Genomic DNA, 10,030 nt, shown 5'->3' on the forward strand with positions numbered 1-10,030 from the left:
GCTTTCCTATGGGACAAAAATGTAAGTGCTTCGGTGTCGGGGTCACGTGCTGGGCTCTGATAGCGTAAACACTACAGTCATCCATGGCCGAAGGAGAACGCCTGCAGCTGGCGTCTCAACAGGGCAACAGCGTGCTAGCCACGCATGCCGAAGGTGCACGTGGACACGCGCTTGCAAAATGACTAGAACGCACGCGCTCGGTGTCCAGGGCCGAAAGAAGCGCCGCGCGAAACAAGGTCGTCTTAGCTACGCAGCCAAACGTGGCGTCCACCGCGAATGTACAGCGTAAAAACAAAGTTCAGGGAACTCTCTATGAGGAAGTATCTGCTTGTCTCATATGTCGCTCTTTTTTCCAGAGTAGATCGGCCCCGTTTTAGAGAGAGTGGAGTTTTATTACTCTACCGCAAGGAAGTGCTAGCATGCTTCCGCAGAGTGCTACTACTCTCCTCACATGAATAATAGTATCCCCCAGACGAATTGCTTCTACTCCTCCAGACCGAGTACTTCAACTCCTCCAAGCCGAGTGCTTCTACTCCATCAAGCATAGTGCTTGTACGCCTTACAGAAAGATTGTACTCGTTAACTAACGAGAGTTGGCACTCTTCCCTATAGTGTGAAATCGCTCACGATGTAGAATCATGGTCACGTTAAAAGGGATTCGCCATACTTGCATGTGGGGAATATTTGATTCCTTCATAAGCAGCTTGGCGAATACTTATACTTGGTGAATTGGATGTAATCTATAGTCGCTGAGCTACTCAAACGAAACATTTTGCAAAAGCTTGCACGAGTTTGCGAAATGAGCGAAACTACCTCTTCCGTACGTCAAGGCTTATGCCAAGTGAAGCACACTTGTTCCTAAGTTCCTTGTAATGCAGCGGTAGTTTAACGGATACCGTTGTCGCCCCGATAATATTGCTACGGGATAGTATTTCCAATGACGAAGAGCCGAGCAGTAAGAAGACGACGACGACGATTGGAAGCTAGCGCGGGCTGTTGCCTTTTGGCCAACTGCGGCGTATCGCCTTGTAAATATACTTGTTAATAGCTTTTCGTCGGTGTCTTCCTACGTAACATATCTGGTGGAGGTGGACGTTCCCTGTACCTCGTCACGGAGCTTCGCAGTGGACGGTACGTCCAGCCTTCCTTCATGGCTCCCGCGACGACAACCCGACTCCGCCGGCTCCGACACGTGCTGCCACTTCGACGACCTACATCACCCTCTCCGCTCCCCGTGATCCTGGCGTATTCTCGGCAAAAGATGGGAAAGACGTCGAGGACTGGATCAGCCTTACGAACACGTCAGCCGCAATAACCGGTGGGATCCTACTATCATGCTCGCCAACGTAGTCTTTTACCTCGGTGGCACACTTCGAGTTTGGTATCGGACGCACGAAGATGAGCTGACCAGTTGGGATTCGCTTAAGCAAAAGCTTCGAGGCTTGTTCGGCAAACCCTACAGTCGCCAACTTGCCGCGCAGAAGGCGCTTTCCGGTCGTGTGCAGACGTCGACGGAGCCCTACGTCACGTACATTCAGGACGTCTTGGCTCTATGCCGCAAGGTTGACGCACACATGACTGAGTCCGACAAGGTCTCCCACATCCTCAAAGGCATTGCCGGTGACGCCTTCAACTTGCTCGTATTTAACAACGTGGCGACGGTGGATGCAGTTATTGAAGAGTGCCTGCGCCTGGAACTTGCTAAAAGCCGACGTATCGACCAACAGTTTGCCAGTCTGCCCAACACCCCGGCGACATCTTCCTGTGCCGACGCTTCTCGTCGCAACAACACTGACGATGTTACCAGGATTGTCCGGCGTGAGATCGAGGCCGCCTATCCGGCTGCGTTCGACTTCAGCCCCTATAATGCACCTGCAGTCACTGTTTCCCTGATCCAGGCAGTTGTCCGCCAGGAGTTCGCCAACATGGGTATTCACACCATCTGCTCGGCCCATCGCCCTGATACCCACCCGGCTTCTTCGATTCAACCCCGTCCCGCACCTTCTTACCCACCACGTTTCCGCAACCCCTCTGAATGGCGCACTGTAGACGACAAGCCAATTTGTTTTCACTGCAATCGAATTGGGCACATTTCTCGGCACTGTCGCAGTCGCTGGAGTTCCTTGAACCAGTCTACATACACTGCCTACTCTCGCCCCCTAGGTGGCCTTTCTCGTCGCTATGCTGCCCGCTGAGATAATGCCGCCACCGATTCTCCTGCGCCCAATCGCCCCTGTTCTCGTTCGCCTTCGCCCCAACGACGACAATCTCGCTCCCCCCAGCCCCGTCGCTCCTATTCGCCGACTCCCTTCGGACGCCGCTCCCAGCCGGAAAACAAGACGATGCATCGCCTTGAGGTGACGCTGCATTGCTCCCTACGCCGCCAAATCCTCTAATGACGTTGCCCACTCATCTGAACCTTCTTGACGGGCAAGTCGACGGCGTTTCTGTGTCTCCACTCATAGACACTGGGGCGCATTTGTCCGTAATGAGTGCTAGCCTTCGCAACCGGCTCAAGAAAATTATCACGCCCGCCACGACACCTGTTGTCCGTGTCGCCGATGGCGGAACAGCCCCGGAATTGGTATGTGTACCGCCCGCGTCTCCTTCGCGGATCGCTCAAGAATCGTGCTATTCACAGTCATCGCCCACTGTCCCCACGACATCATCCTCGGCTTAGACTTCCTCTCCGCAAATTCTGCTCTCATCAATTGTTCCGCCAGTACTCCCCGCCTTGACCTGCCTGTTCTGGATCCTGCTGAAACACACCCCAGTCGCTTCAGTTCCGCCGACTTCGTCCGCTTGCCACCTTCGGCACTGACCTATGTTGACCTAGTGTCATCCCCACCAGTCGCCGACGGTCACTACATCGCGGCTCCTATGTAAGGCGTCCTCCTTACACACGGGATCACAGTACCTCATACAGTTTTATCTATTACGGCGAATTGCGTCTGCCTGCCAGTGGTCAATTTTGGCTTGACGACTCAAGTGCTGCCACGTGGGATGTCTCTGGCCCAGCTTAGCTCATTCGAGGATCACTCAGTAGCATGCATTGCAGTAGACGACACTTCATCCGATACTCCTCTACCATCGCAGTGGGCAAATTGTACCATCGCTGACTTACAGAAAATGATTGCCCCCGACTTGCCGTCCGAGCACGCTCGTGAACTCTACCGTGTTCTGCTTTCCTACCACGATATTTTTTTACTTTAACGATCATCCTTTGGCCCAAACAACAGCTGTCAAACATCGCATTAATACCGTCGATGCCCCTCCTATTCATCGCCGCCCGTATCGAGTGTCACCAGCTGAGCGCCAAGTTATTCACGCAGAAGTTCACAAAATGCTTGCCAAGAACATTATTGAACCATCATATAGTCCATGGGCGTCACCTGTAGTACTGGTCAAAAAGAAGGATGGCTCATGGCGCTTTTGCGTGGATTATCGGCACCTTAACAGGGTTACCAAAAAGGACGTGTATCCACTACCTCGGATTGATGACGCCCTTGACTGCCTCCACGGTGCTCGCTATTCCTCCTCTATTGATCTACGCTCCGGCTACTGGCAGATTGCCGTGGACGATCTCGACCGCGAGAAGACTGCTTTTGTCACACCCGACGGTCTTTATCAATTCAAAGTGATGTCGTTCGGTCTATGTAACGCCCCTTCCACTTTTTAACGCATGATGGACTCCCTTCTTCACGGTTTCAAATGGTTCACGTGCCTGTGCTACTTGGACGACGTTATCGTATTCTCGCCAACGTTCGCTGCGCACCTCGAGCGCCTCTCAGCAGTCCTGGACGTTTTTCGTCGAGCCGGGCTGCAACTCAGCGCATCGAAGTGCCAATTCGGCCGTCGCCAGATTACCGTCCTTGAACATCTCGTTGACGCGAACGGAGTGCAACCGGACCCAGGCAAGATCCATGCTGTTGCGCACTTCCCTGTTCCGAAGTGTGTCAAGGATGTGCGCAGCTTCATCGGCCTTTGTTCGTACTTCCGCCGTTTCGTGAGAAATTTCGCCGCCATAGCACGACCACTAACCGAGCTTTTGAAAAAAGACGCCCCTTTCCAGTGGGGCGATAACGAGGCCTCTGCATTCTCACATCTAATCGACATTCTCACAACGCCTCCTGTTCTGGCCCATTTCGATCCTTCTGCGCCTACCGAAGTCCGTACTGATGCCAGCGGTCACGGAATTGGCGCAGTACTGTCACAACGCCAGCATGGCCACGAGCGTGTTATCGCTTACGCCAGCAGGCTCCTCTCACCCGCGGAGCGCAACTATTCCATTACTGAACGTGAGTGTCTGGCCCATGTTTGGGCGGTTGCGAATTTCCGCCCATACTTTATGGCCGATCCTTTTCCGTTGTCACAGACCATCACGCACTTTGCTGGTTATGCTCACTGAAATATCCTACAGGAAGACTTAGTCGCTGGGCCTTACGCCTACAAGAATATTCGTATACTGTCACCTATAAATCTGGCCGCCTACACAAGGACGCTGATGCCTGTCTCGCTACCCGGTCGACGAGTCTGACGACGCCGACAGTAGCAGCGCCAACGGCATTTTTCTCTGTGTCTGCCTTCGCTAACATCGCCCATGAGCAGTACCGAGACCTATCGCTGCCAGCACTTATCGAGCGTCTGCGTTCTGCACCAGCCGACGCATCCGTTCGCCGATATGTCCTCCAGGGCGGCATTCTGTATCGAAGGAACTTCCTCCCTGACGGCTCTGATCTTCTTCTTGTCGTGCCAAAACAGCTACGACAGACTGTACTCTTTGAGATGCATGACGCACCTATTGCACGACATCTTGGGGTAACCCGCACATACGACAGCGTCCGTCGCCGCTTCTATTGGCCTGGTCTCGCTCGCTCCGTTAGAAGCTATGTTGCTGCCTGTGATCCCTGCCAGCGTCGGAAAACACCTCAGGTGCTACCTACCGGTCATCTCCAGCCGATCACCGTCCCTGTGGTACCGTTCTTTCGTGTTGGATTAGACCTGCTCGGTCCTTTTCCCACGTCATCCTCTGGGAACAAATGGGTAGCCGTCGCGACTGATTACGCCACCCGATACGCTATCACTCGGGCTCTCCCTACCAGTTGCGCCATTGACGTCGCGGACTTTCTCTTGCGTGACATTATCTTGCTTCATGGCGCCCCGCGACAGCTGCTTACTGACCGTGGTCGAAACTTCCTCTCGAAAGTTATCGCTGACATTGTGCGTTCGTGCTCCATTCAACACAAACTGACTACCTTATACCATCCTCAAACCAATGGCCTGACAGAGCGGTTAAACCGTACTCTTACCGATATGCTGGCCAAGTACGTTTCCAAGGACCACCACGACTGGGCCATTGCCCCTCCTTACGTAACATCATCATCATCATCATCATCGGCCTGGTTACGCCCACTGCAGGGCAAAGGCCTCTCCCATATTTCTCCAACAGCCCCAGTCATGTACTAATTGTGGCCATGCCGTCCCTGCAAACTTCTTAATCTCATCCGCCCACCTAACTTTCTGCCGCCCCCTGCTACGCTTCCCTTCCCTTGGAATCCAGTCCGTAACCCTTAATGACCATCGGTTATCTTCCCTCCTCATTACATGTCCTGCCCATGCTTATTTCTTTTTCTTGATTTCAACTAAGATGTCATTAACTCGCGTTTGTTCCCTCACCCAATCTGCTCTTTTCTTATCCCTTAACGTTACACCTATCATTCTTCTTTCCATAGCTCGTTGCGTCGTCCTCAATTTGAGTAGAACCCTTTTCGTAAGCCTCCACGTTTCTGCCCCGTAGGTGAGTACTGGTAAGACACAGCTATTATACACTTTTCTCTTGAGGGATAATGGCAACCTGCTGTTCAAGATCTGAGAATGCCTGCCAAACGCAGCCCAGCCCATTCTTATTCTTCTGATTATTTCCGTCTCATGATCCGGATCCGCAGTCACTACCTGCCCTAAGTAGATGTATTCCCTTACGACTTCCAGTGCCTCGCTGCCTATTGTAAATTGCTGTTCTCTCCCGAGACTGTTAAGCATTACTTTAGTTTTCTGCATATTAATTTTTGGACCCACTCTTCTCCTTTGCCTCTCCAGGTCAGTGAGCATGCATTGCAATTGGTCCCCTGAGTTACTAAGCAAGGCAATATCATCAGCGAATCGCAAGTTACTAAGGTATTCTCCATTAACTTTTATCCCCATTTCTTCCCAATCCAGGTCTCTGAATACCTCCTGTAAACATGCTGTGAATAGCATTGGAGAGATCGTATCTCCCTGCCTGACGCCTTTCTTTATTGGGATTTTGTTGCTTTCTTTATGGAGGACTATGGTGGCGGTGGATCCGCTATAGATATCTTTCAGTATTTTTACATACGGCTCGTCTACACCCTGATTCCGTAATGCCTCCATGACTGCTGAGGTTTCGACAGAATCAAATGCTTTCTCGTAATCAATGAAAGCTATATATAAGGGTTGGTACGTAACATTTGCGTATAATTCTTCCCGGCACGACACCGCCGGATTTTCTCCCTTTCATCTACTGTACGGTCGCGAACAGACATTGCCCCTAGACACGGCACTTCCTCCTGCTGCGGTCTCAACAAGCGAGTATGCGCGCGACGCCATCGCACTCGCCGACCATGCACGCCAGCTTGCCCGTGCTCGATTGACGGCTTCACAAACCACTCAGCAGTGTCACTACAACGCCCGCCATCGTGACGTACAGTTTTCGCCTGGTGCGCTCGTGCTCCTGTGGTCGCCCTCTCGTCACGTCGGACTTTCAGAGAAGCTCCTTTCGGGATACACAGGGCCCTACCGCGTGCTGCGCCAGGCGACGCCTGTGACGTACGAAATTCCTCCTGTGAGCTCAACCTCGTCATCTACTCTGGCATCTAGTGATGTCGTGCACGTCAGTAGGCTCAAGAGCTACTACACTGCTTCAGAGTCCGGCCTTTATTCGCTCCGGGACGGCGCTTTTGCCGCCAGGGGTAGTGCTACGGGATAGTATTCCCAATGACGAACAGGCGAGCAGTAAGAAGACGACGACGACGATTGGAAGCTAGCGCGGGCTGTTGCCTTTTGGTCAACTGCGGCGTATTGCCTTGTAAATATACTTCTAAATAGCTTTTCGTCGGTGTCTTCCTACGTAACAATATTACGCGTGTAAAGTGCAAGGTGCGTTAGCGCACGCCTCCCGGAATAACAACTATCCCTGAAAAACGCCGCTCTGTTTCAACGGGCTGTATATTCGCTGACAGTGCGGATGCACCCCCAACGTTTTTGAAATCGTTCACTCTCACAAGGGAGCGTGCACGGAGAAGACAATGATTGAACCGCGAGACAGCGGAAGCGTCTTATGCTAGAAATATTACAAAGAATCCATAAACCAAGCGTCAACAGTCCTCATGATTAGAAGTTTTCGTGTCTCCGTACCACGCTATCTTGAATGCCTATAATCTGAAAATATTGTTTTGTGACGTATAGTAATTTCCTTTTAGCTCGTTCGTCTCGCCTAACACTTGTACCGTTCTCAGCTATTTATTTGTAGCAACTTTCAGAATGAAGCCATTGCGAGTCTGCGTATGTGTTCTGTATTTCCACCCTTGTCGCGGTTTTTTATTCGTGCAGTAATAACACTAACGGTCAGGTAGAGAAGATCTGGGAAGGGGCGGGGGGGTCTATAAATATCTACCTAGCGGACATCTCCATTTCTTCTGCTGATGGAGTGCCGATTGGCTTAGATGGAGTACGCGTCAGAGGGAGACAGGCACCGCCAGCCAGTCAGCACTTGAGCAGCAGACTGAATGGGTATGTCCAGTAGGTAGACATTTATAGAATACCTCCCCTGGTTTTTCTGGGGACACATGCACATCCTTTTTATCCAACAAGTAAAGGGGCAACTTGACACCCATATATTCATAGGACTGCGCAAGAAAGCTTAATGATGAACCGCAGACCCAACCTATAGGCCCAACAGATATCTCAAGGCAGCAGTCTTTCAGCAAAACGCCGTAGTTTTACAGCTTTACTATAATGTCAAAGGAAACTTCGTGGTTCGCAGCATTACGAAACATGTAACTGCAATGGTACTGGCAGCACTGCTGCTTACTTGGATTTTTGCGTATGCGAACTTATTATGATTTTGAAGGTAAAATTGACAACAACGCAGATTGGGGGCTACTGTTAATTGCGTGCTATTTCAGCTAGGAAACATCACAAATATATATATATATATATATATATATATATATATATATATATATATATATATATATATATATATATATATATATATATTGCTTGCATATTATCTTGCATGCTATACACCTTCCGAGAAACATTACGCAGAAACGATCTATAATAGACAGTTTTAGTTACACGTACGTAGAGGCTTCACGTACGCAAACGTGAAAAGCCTACGTACCTTACGTGCACGCCATCTGAAACGCTTTTAGCTACGCGTACGCGACGCACGCCAAGAAGGACCCCGTAGCGCCGTCTACCGGGAAATGTGAACACGGCGGTAGCCAATTCAATCCTGTCGCCGTGTTTCGATGCGAGCCGTCTGCGCGCGCGCGGCCCGCTATTGCTTGTTCGTGATCTTGAGGAACTCCCGCGCGAAGCTGTCTACGTGCGCAAGAAACGCACGCAAAGAATTGAATCTCACGTACGTCCGTGAGACGCGCGCGCGCCCGCTACGTTCTACGCATGCGCACTGCTCACACGTAGAAGCTCTACGTACGCAAAGCCTCTACGTACGTGCAACTAAAACTGTCTAATAACTGTCGACGTAAGCGAGTAGCCCGAATGAACGAGCGAGCGAGCGACAGACAGTTCGTTCCCTCTTCTTTCTTGCCGCCGTCCCCGTAACTCCGCTGAGCGATAGCAGGCACCCTTTCCCTCGGCGCCTTCGCGTAGTTCCTTCGTCATAGCCGTGAGGAGCGCACGTGTCCACTTCTTGCTCTGCATGGTTTGTCGGCATAAACGGCATCAGGGTTCGACGAAACACTCAGCTGCACCTGCGGCATGTTCAGTGGCGTAGCTAGGTCGTCTGGCAGACGGGGCCCATAGGTCTTCTGTCACCCCCACCCCCGGGTGTAGCCGGCGGAAAAAGGGGTGTCTTCAGACGTATATGACACCCCCCCCCTTCCCCCCCCCCCCGCTGGCCCCTTGCACCCGGGGCTTACCGCCCCCCGGCCCCCCCTGTTGCTACGCCACTGGGCATGTTTTCCATTAGTGAGAATCCGCTATCGATTCTCGTCAACGCTATCGTCAACGATGTGCAGGTCACTGCCGGACGGCCAGTAAGACGTGCAATAAAAGAGTGCGCAACAGCGTCCCTTCTTCCTATCTCTGGTTCCTCCTAGGAGACGTTCATCTAAGGGATGGCCAGCCGCTTGTGTGCAGGGGTGCGATCGGAGATAGTTGTTCGGCGCGTTCGTTCGGTTACCGGCGCGCGCGATTGGCCTACTCCGCGCCGACGTCGCCAGCCGCGGGGCGCGGCCACGTTTTTGGTGACGTCAAAATGACGACACGCTCCTGTCAATCATCCTTCCACCGAGCATTTCGTCTGCTAGGCGCCGAACCCGACGGGAGCTGGGAAGTTTGGAGCGATCATACGGCTTCGCATGGCGCGTCCGGTGGATTGGATTGGATCCAACAGGCGGCCTTTTCGGCTGCGGAATGGCACGTTGGAATCCAATGCATAGTTTAATTCGAGAAAATGGCGCTTCCGTTGGGAACTTAGGTTGTTGCGCTGGCGTTTCTAGAGGAAGGAGGAGAGCGGGTGGCGGTGCGAAACGCGTTTGAAGAAATGGCAGAAAGTGAATTCCGGCGTCGTTTTTGTTTCTCGAAACAAATAATTCGTTGGTTGTACAGAGAAATCGACAACATAATCGGTGCCAGCGAGCCATTGGAATGTTGTCGCTGCCTCTTGAAAAGTGCGCCACTCTTCCCGTCGTTTTTTTTTCTTTTTTCTTCTCGCTGTGCGCGACACCACCTAGGGACGACGCAAAGAACCTAATAGTTATAA

The sequence above is a fragment of the Dermacentor variabilis genome, chromosome 6, assembly GCF_050947875.1.
Source record: "Dermacentor variabilis isolate Ectoservices chromosome 6, ASM5094787v1, whole genome shotgun sequence".
NCBI classification, from domain to species: domain Eukaryota; kingdom Metazoa; phylum Arthropoda; class Arachnida; order Ixodida; family Ixodidae; genus Dermacentor; species Dermacentor variabilis.